The sequence below is a fragment of the Dipodomys ordii genome, unplaced genomic scaffold, assembly GCF_000151885.1.
Source record: "Dipodomys ordii isolate 6190 unplaced genomic scaffold, Dord_2.0 Scaffold80, whole genome shotgun sequence".
NCBI lineage: Eukaryota > Metazoa > Chordata > Mammalia > Rodentia > Heteromyidae > Dipodomys > Dipodomys ordii.
Window position 1 is genome coordinate 292141 of NW_012267296.1, and position 9711 is coordinate 301851.

Below are 9711 nucleotides of genomic sequence, written 5' to 3' on the forward strand. Positions count from 1 at the left end.
AAATATTAATGAAAAGCTTCCAGAAAGATCTGTCTTCTAAAAGAAAGTATAATTACATTGAAGAGAAATGAATCATGATCAGTTATAGTATTAAATTATCATTGGAAAGATTCCTTAAAAATCTTGTCAGTGAACCAGCAAAGTTAGACGAAATGGAAAATTCCTGGAGTATATATAAATAACTGAAACTGACTCAGGAAGAAATAAAAATTTGAAGATTCAACTACCACAGATATCAAACCAGTCATGTGAGAACTTTTGGCAAATTAAACAGTTGCCCTACAGTGTTTTAAAAGCAATACAGAAAAGGAGCAGATATTTCTAATACATGCAACTCTTCCAAGGAGACAGAGAGAGAAAATACACAACTTAGTGAGGTTGGTATAAGCATGGCAGAACCAAACAAATATTAAAAAAGAAAAATCAGTGATTTTACTTTGACTACAGATTCCACGGTCACAGACAAAAAGCTAACAAAATCCTACAATTTAGGAAAATGTATGACCAAACTAGATTTGTATCTCAAGAATTGAGAGTGGTTTGTGTTAGAAAATATGAACATTTAATTTTTTCCTTTAAAATATACAAAGAATGAATCACTTCAATGTAGGTAAAGCATTTGATAGAAGTATATATTCATTCATGATGGAAAACTAAGAGAAGAAAGTATGTTGTCATAAATTTATAATCATAATGCTAGAGATGCTGAAACAAGATAACTCAAAACTTCTGCTCTTTGAAAGCTAATGAGAAGTTAAAACATACACTAGGAAAACAAATTTGAAGAACCTACATCTAACATATGATTGGTATACAGCACATATGAAGAAAATAATTAGGTAACATACTGGATAAAAGTTTTAAAAGTATTTCACTAAAAGAGATTGTAAAATATTCAATATTTCTATAAATAAAATGTTCAACATCATTAGTCATTACATTAAAAAAGCAAATCAAAACTTGAATGCACTAGTAGTATGAACTTAGTGAAACAAAATTTGGAAATACATCTGGACACAATGACTGAAGCCTAAAGTCTTAGCATGTTGGGAGGCAAAGATGAGAGATCATGGTTTAAGAACATTCCCAGCTAAAGTTATGAGCTCTCATCTTAGTAAGTGGCTGGGCAAGGTGGTACACAGCTGTTATCCCAGCTACAGAAGCCTATCATCCCCAGTGATAAAAGGAAGAAAAAGTTTGGGAATTGTAGCTCAGACTGGATCAAAAATATAAGTGAGATTCTACCTAAAAATGCAAAAATGGATTGGAGGCCTGGTTTGAGTGACAGAATAACTTTCTTGCAAGCCACACCTGAGTTCAAATTACAGTGCCAACAAAATTATTAGCAATACATACCAGGTGCTAGTGAGACTGTGGAAAAACTGACAGTGTTAAAACAAGTATAAACTGATGAAAATACACTTTAATAAGTACTGATAGAATGGAAAAAATATGGCTTCCACCGCAATTTGTACAGAAGTAACTGAATGTTTTAAAGGGAGAGAGGCAATAGCAAAAGTTTTAAAGCTTCTTTTTTTGAACAAGGTACTTAATTTTTAAAAGTATGCAAATGTGAACAAAGGCACAGACATTCCCAAGAAGCTGAGTCTATTTTAAAATTTTATTTTATTGTAAAGAAGCTCTAGAGAGGGTTACAGTTAAATGGGTAAGGCAATGAGTACATTTCTTGTCCAGCTTTGTCACACCCCTTCCCTTGTTGTTCTTCCATTATCCTTCCCTCCTCCACCTTCAAACCCCCCCAGATTGTAAAGATAATTTCCAGTATACTGTCTTATGATTATCATTGTTGCAATGGTTCATCCTGTGTCATTGTTTCAGTGTTTTGTTATTGCCTATCCTCTTCCCAAATTTGACAAATATATATACAAGATGCAGGGGACCAAAAGCAAATACAGTGATAACAGGGATATACTGTAGGGTGAAGAACATACAAAAGAAACAAAAAAAATCACATAGTACATTTTAAAACAACAACAACAAAGAAAAACCCCTGTGTCCATACTTGGGGGTTCATTTCACTCAGCATCCTCTTATATGGTCATATGCACATAGCTTTTGAGCTTTTCTGCTCATCTGATAAAATTTCCCTAGACACATACTAATTATTGCAAATGAGGGAAACCATGGGACCTATATTTCTTTTGGTCTGGTTTACTTCACTTAATATGATTTTTTTTTGGGTCGGTCATGAGGCCTGAACTCTGGGCCTGGGCGCTGTCCTTCAGCTCTTCAGCTCAAGTCTAGTGCTCTACCACTTGAGCCACAGCGCCACTTACGGGCTTTTTCTTTTTGCTTATGTGGTGCTGAGGAATCGAACCCAGGGTCTCATGCATGCAAGGCAAGCGCTCTACCACTGAGCCACCTTCCCAGCCCACTTAATATGATTTTTTCCCAAGTCTTTCCATTTACTAACAAATGGGGAACCTGAGTTTTCATCAGATAGTTGGCAATACATCATAGATGTACAATCTCTTCTATTACCGCAGGAATTCTTGCAAGTCAAGTCCTAGGAAAATATAATCCTCAATCTTTGGGCACAAATTTTTACAAGGGTCAACAAGGTACTGGCTTATGGGAAAAGAATATTAAGGACCAATAAAAAATGCAATTGTAGAACTGATGAAAATATTTTAAATAGTCTTTCTAATTTTGTATTGTAAAGGTTATGTACATGGGGTTTAGAGGTGCATAAGCCAGGTATTGAATACATTTTAACAGTGCCACCCCTCTTCTCATTTTGTTCCAGTCTTTCCCTTCCTGATCTCTTTTTTTCCCAAGTTGTATAATTCATTTTCAACATAGGGTCGAGTGTGTATCACTAGTGAATTAGTTCACCCTTTTTCCCACCATTTCTGTGCTTCTCTTTCCCCTCCCCAATCAAACTTACAAACAAAACCCAGACTGGGTCTTGTGAAGAATAAAAGGCACAAAAATAAAAGCAAGACAACAGGACTGAAACCCACATGAATCACTTGTGGTATCTCGTTTCTCATCATACACAAAAAAAGCACCAGCCCCTCTTTTAATATTAAAAAAAATGCTGGCTTACAGGATTGATATTCCATTATTACTTAATATTCTACTCTTACAGTTTTCATGGGAAATTCATGAGCCAAAAACAAACCCACAAAAATGGGGGGGGCGGCTTATAAAGCTAAATATGATCTTAGCATTAACAGCTAAACAGGGAAAGGAATTCAAATGCCTTAATTAAAAAACCACAAGTGGACTATAAAGTGTGTAGCTACTGAAGTTTACAAACTATTTAAAACCTGAGATCGTTGACTATTCAGAAACTACACAGATGGATTAGGGGTAGTAGAGGCTTACAGCTGACAGGAATTAGGGATGAGTCTGCATTGCTTTAGCTGCTCCCCATGCGGTTGGTCTCCGAGGAAAGCCTGACATTGATCAGATATTGAGCCAGGCTAATGCTGGCAGTAGATCCAGTGATGGTAACCCGTCTGTCAGGAGATCCTACCACTGGATTTGCAATTTTGATCTGCGCCCCAGACATGCGACGGATCTCATTGATTTTGGCTCCTTGACGCCCAATGATGCAGCCAATCAAATCATTTGGGATGGTGAGTTCTTGACAAGTAGTGTGAGCAGACGCATTCAAACCTGCTCGGAATCCGGTGTTGCCATTTGTCATGGGAAAATGAGACTGTTGTATTGCCAACGGGTGCATTTTGGTCACGTCTATGGACGATCCCTCCTGGTCAGGGTTGAAGGACACGGATGGGCTAGTGTGGGGGAAACTCTCACTGTTGCTGCCGGTGCTGTACCTGTCCTGACCGCCTACAAAGCTGGCTAGAGAACTTGACGGCTTGGGCCGGTAAGGAATGGTGATGCCCTTTGGAGGAGACTCCAACATGACCATGCAGATCTGTTTGACACACTCAATGATGGATTGTGGTATGCCAGCAATACTGATGGCCCTCTCAGTTGAGTTGGGAAGCATGTCTGCTGCCATTTGGATCTGAGCCCCTGTACTTTCTCGTATTTGCCTGATCTTGCAACCACCTTTTCCAATGAGAGAGCCACATTGACTAGCAGGAATCACCAACCTTAGAGTGATCAAAGGTCTACTGGTAGCTGTAGTGTTGTTCATACACCTGCCGACGTCTTTTTCTGGTTTGTCAATGATCATGGCAAAAGCTTTAAAGATGGCATTAGTGGGTCCAACCAAGGTGATAATTCTCTCAGGACAATTCCCTTCTGAGATGTTGATTCGTGCACCACTCGCCTCTCTAATCTTCTTAACGGATTCTCCTTTCTTTCCGATGATACTGCCAACTTCCTTTCCATACATAAGTAGCCTGATGGTGAGAATGACATTTAATCCACCTTCCATCTCACGGGTGTCCATGTCGAGCAGTGTTATAGGAAGCTGGACTTTGGGTGATCAAAAAACTGCAGAATCCAGGTGACTCAGGGGAAAAAAAGGAGCCAGAGAGAAGAGGAAGGGTGGGAGGCTGGGGTGGAACAGTGGGAACAGGTGGGAAGGCCAAGGAGGAAGGAGGGAGTGGAGGAGGAGGAGGAATGGGGAATGAGACCCCGTAGCAGTCGAGGGCAGCGGGCGGACTGAGAGGGCACAGGCTGTGGCTGTTCTGGCTGATGCCTCTACTAGTCTGTCACAGTTTCATTTATGATGTAAAACACATTCTTACATCACAAATCTGCAATCCCACTCCCAAATTTTACTAGAGACAGAAAGTTTGTTTTCATAAAACACATATTTTATGATATGAATATTTTATGGATGAGTTCATAATAGTCAAATGTAGGAAGAATTTGTGAATGAATTAACAAGCTTTGTCATATATCTAAACCAATGGAATAGTACTCCGCAAGTAAAGGAAAACAGTAAACTACTAATGAACACAAGAGCATATTTAGATCATTTGCTAAGTGAAAAAAAATGACTGAAATGCTCTTTAATTCTATTTGTATCACATTTTCTAGAACTATAAATGACAGAGGGAACCAATCAATCACTAGCAGAGGCTGGAGCTAGATGCAAGAATATTCTGTAGAGAAGATGGGACAATTTGGTAGGGTGACTGAATTCCATTATACCTTGATCTTCATGGCATTTTGTCAAAATTCAAAAAATTATAGTATTTTTAAAGGTTTTATTCTACTTCAATTAATGCCTCTACAATTTCAAATAAAAATGGACTGAGCTTAAAATGTCAAATCTATATTTGTATACATGTGCAAAGAACCAGAAAACTCTGTTTAAAAAAGTAACATTTGTTATAGCAAATCAAGTGTAGTGGAAATTCAAATAAGTTTAATGAAAAATGTAAATGGATTATATTTTAAATAACAAGGAATGCAAAACACTGGAATATATTATTGAAGATTTAAATAGAGATAATATGTCATGAACTAGAAGATGAAATTGTTGCTGTGTATATTCTCTTCAAATTGATCTATAATTAGACTGTGTAGTGTAACTCCATTCAAAACTCTTCCAAGGTTTTTTGGCTGGACTTGTGAAGTTTTACATATATATATATATATATATATATAGTTGGTCATGGGGCTTGAACTCTGGGCCTGGATGTGGTCCCTGATCCCTTCAGCTCAACTTGAGTGCTCTACTACTTGAGCCACGGCTCCACCTCCAGCTTTTCTGGTGTTTTTTTGGATATAAGAATCTCAAGGACTTTCCTGCTCAGGCTGGCTTTGAACTGTGATCCTCAGATCTCAGCTTCCTGAGTAGCTAGGATTACAGGAGTGATCCATTGGTGCCCGGCTTAACAATGCTTATTTTCAATTTTAAATATCAATAGACAAATAGGGACAAGGATATATGATACCAGATCTTAGGTAGAATCATAATCAGGATAGCAAGACATTATCACTGGAAATGAAAAGTTTTCTGAAAAAAAGTTATTGGAAACTACAAGGAATATATGGGATGCTGATTTGTGACCAAGATAAAAACAAAACCAGGCATATGCAAATTTTAATCAGTTTAGTTGAGAAGACAGTGATTGATGAATCAGGTAGTGATAGATCACAGAAAAATGAAGAAGAGCCATGAGGAGTGTACAGGAAACAATATAAAATATTTGATTCATTAAAGTGGCATATTAACCTTATAGTCTCTACACAAGTGAGTTAAAGGCTCAATTTATGACTGTTTATATTGTTAGACCTCAGTTTCTTTGAATAGAAACACAGACTCAGGCTGTTGTCCTCTCAAGATTTTTTTGACAATGGAAGAGAACATCAGTTGTGAGGAAGCCAGTTGGAAAACAAACCTGGAAAAGAATTTTCCAATAAGGAAAAATAATAGAATTGCACTTTGGTATCATCTTACATAAGTTAAATCCAAAATATACTTCAGACTTAATTGTTCAAAGACAAATTTTAAAGTTTTTAGAAGAATATATGGGTAAACATCTTTTTACCTAAGAAATACTCATACATTGTTGGTGGGAGTGTAAAAAGACTGCCCACTGCTTTGCACATTTAACATTCATGGATCAAACAACACAATTTTTCCACATTGTGGGAAGATATTTATTCATGCTTTCTGCTAAAAAAATGTTAGTTTGGTTTTGAGAATTTAACCTGAAATACATTCTGGGTATATTTTTTCATACATTTTGAGACCAGGATAAAATTTTATATTTTTCCTTATGATCTGTTACAGAGATAAATGGAATATAAACACACATGTAGACATGTAGATATATCTGTATTCATATTTTGTATATAATAAACAAAAGCAGAATTTTGTAACAGTGATATATTAGACTACTTTTAATCATTATCAATTACTAATGCCACTAAAATATTCTCTTAAAATTACAAAATTAAATATGGAGTAAACATATATGGCCATCAGTGGAGAACAGAAAAGCCTATTCATGATGTCCTCTACTCAACATTCTCAATTGCTTTATTATATACCTAAAAAATGTTTGCTTTGGAAGTGGTATGATTGTTATTTTAAATATTTTTCTAGGGCTGAAAGTGTGACTTAAGTGGAAAACTGTCTGCCTATCAAGAATCAGTCCACATTTTAAGCCTTAGTAATTTGAAAAATACCACATTTAAGTAAATTTTATCCTCAGGCCCGTCATTTTGTAAACTTTGAATCCATATTGTGTCATTATTTAAGTACATAAACCATGAGATTTGTTGTTAAAGACAAAGAGAATAAGGAAAATAATATTAATAGTATGTATGAAAAATATATGCAAATTTGCTTTTGGATCATACTCACCAGACCCATCCAATTAAAACTCCCAATAGGTACAATATAACTCTATTTTAAAAACTAATGTTTAAAAACAAAACACATAAATAAGCATACTTAACTCTTGTTTATATTTATTGAGACTAATAATGATTCATGAATGAGATTTATTTTCTGTTAAGAACCACCTGGAACAATATCATTCTTGATCCTAAGTTTGACAACTCATATACAATGATTTTTCTTCTTACATAATTCACTTAAATGTCAGAATGTGTATGGCATGTTAAATAGAAACACAGAAGCTTGTCTTTGTGTATTTAATATTATTAAATATTGTTTTAAAAGGAGTTTCATATATTACATCTTTTATAGATTTATTTAAACAAATATTTTAATTTTAAACCATATTTCTATCATACATTTTGCAAATAATGAAAGAATGGTTTATTTAATTCCCTAGGCATTGCATGAAATTCAATATTTATCATTTAGCATATACTGCTGAATATGCATATGGAAATACAGTAATGAAAAATATAGAAGTTCCCTTATTTCTGGAGTTTATGTTCCAATGAGGATACAGACTATATGAATGTGGGTCTCAAGGTGAAATTAGGGAAATTTGAAGGGACAAATAAACTAGACACTGACATGTTGAATCATCCTGAAAATCCTTCACGTTAAGATTTAATTGATTAGATGGCTATACGTCTTTAGGTAAATTTCTGGGTTTTTAATTCTATTCCATTGGTCCTGAGGTCTGTTCTTGTGCCAGTAACAAGCTGTTTTGATTACTATGGCTTTGTAGTAGAGTTTGAAATTTGGTATTGATATTCCTCTAGCACTGTTCTTTCTATTAAGGATCGTTTTTGCTATTTGGGGTCTTTTATTGTTCCATATGAATTTTTGGATTGCCTCTTGTGCTTCCTTGAAGAATGAGGTTGGAATATAGATAGGTATCACATTGAATTTGTAGACAGCCTTGGGAAGTATTGCCTTTTACACAATGCTGATGATTCCAATCCAGGAGCATGGGAGTTTTTAACACTTCCTAGGTTCAGCTTTGATTTCTTTTTTCAGGTTTTTAAAGTTTTCATCATAGAGGTCCTTCACTTCTTTGGTTAATTTAATTCTTAGGTACTTTATTTTTTGTGGGGCTATTACAAAAAGAGTTGCTTTCCTAATTTCAGCCGTGCTCTTCTCATTGTTGGCATACAGGAAAGCCATTGATTTTTGAGGGTTAATTTTATGCCTATAGCCATCTAATCTTCGATAAGGGAGCTAAAACAATAGAATGGAAGAAAGACAGACTCTTCAGTAAATGGTGCTGGCAAAATTGGTTAACTACTTGTACAAAACTAAAGCTAGATCCTTATATATCACCCTGCACCAGAATCAACTCCAAATGGATCAAAGACCTCGGAGTGAAAGCAGACACCCTGAAAACATTACAGGGTGGAAAAGGAGAAACCCTAGGTCTCCTTGGCACAGGCCAAAATTTTCTTAATAGAGACCCAGAAACACAACAAATCAAAGAAAGGCTGGACAAATGGGATTGCATGAAATTGCAGAGCTTCTGCATGGCAAAGGACATAGCAAGATCAAAAGAAAGCCAATGGATTGGGAGAAGATCTTCATTAGCCATACAAGGCACAAGGATCTCATATCCAAAATATACCTGGAACTCAAAAATTAAATCCCCCCAAAACAAATCTTCAAAGAAACAACTGCTCAATAAATAAGTGGGCTAAAGACTTATAGAGAAATTTCTCTGAAGAGGAAAGAAGGATGGCCAATAGACACATGAAGAAATGCTCAACCTCCCTAGCCATAAAAGAAATGCAAATCAAAACAACATTGAGATACCACCTCACCCCAGTTAGAATGGCTATAATCAAGAACTCTAATAACAACGGATGCTGGAGGGGATGTGGACAGAAGGGAACCCTATTGCATTTTTGGTGGGAGTGTAAACTTGTTCAACCACTTTGGAAAGCAGTATGGAGGTTCCTCAAAAGAGCCCACATAGAGCTCCCCTATAACCCAGCAATTCCACTTTTGGGCATTTACCCAAATGTTTACAAACAAGACCACACTAAAGCTACCAGAACAACTATGTTTATTGCAGCATTATTTATCATAGCTAAGACATGGAACCAACTCAGATGCCCCTCAGTAGATGAATGGATCAAGAAAATGTGGTATATCTACACAATGGAATTCCATGCCTCCATCAGAAAGAATGACATTGCCCCATTTGTTAGGAAATGGAAAGACTTGGAAAAAATTATATTAAGTGAAATAAGCCAGGCCCAAATTTTCATAGGTCTCATGGTTGCCCTTATTTGCAATAACTAGTATATGTCTGAGACAAGCAGAAAAGGTCAGATAAGTTGATGTTACGGGAATGAACTCCAAGATAAGTTTTTAAATGTGTTTCTTTTTTCTTTCATGCAATTGTTTCT

The 9711-nt window shown here is 36.0% G+C and overlaps 1 pseudogene across 1 annotated transcript; it reads right to left on the reverse strand.

Annotated features, from left to right (window-relative positions):
* Nucleotides 1-3385: 3385 nt before the first annotated feature.
* Nucleotides 3386-4417, reverse strand: LOC105992166 (annotated as a pseudogene). Its single transcript, XR_001175389.1, has one exon. The product of XR_001175389.1 is annotated as a poly(rC)-binding protein 2 pseudogene (transcript).
* Between the last annotated feature and the right edge of the window lie 5294 nt (nucleotides 4418-9711).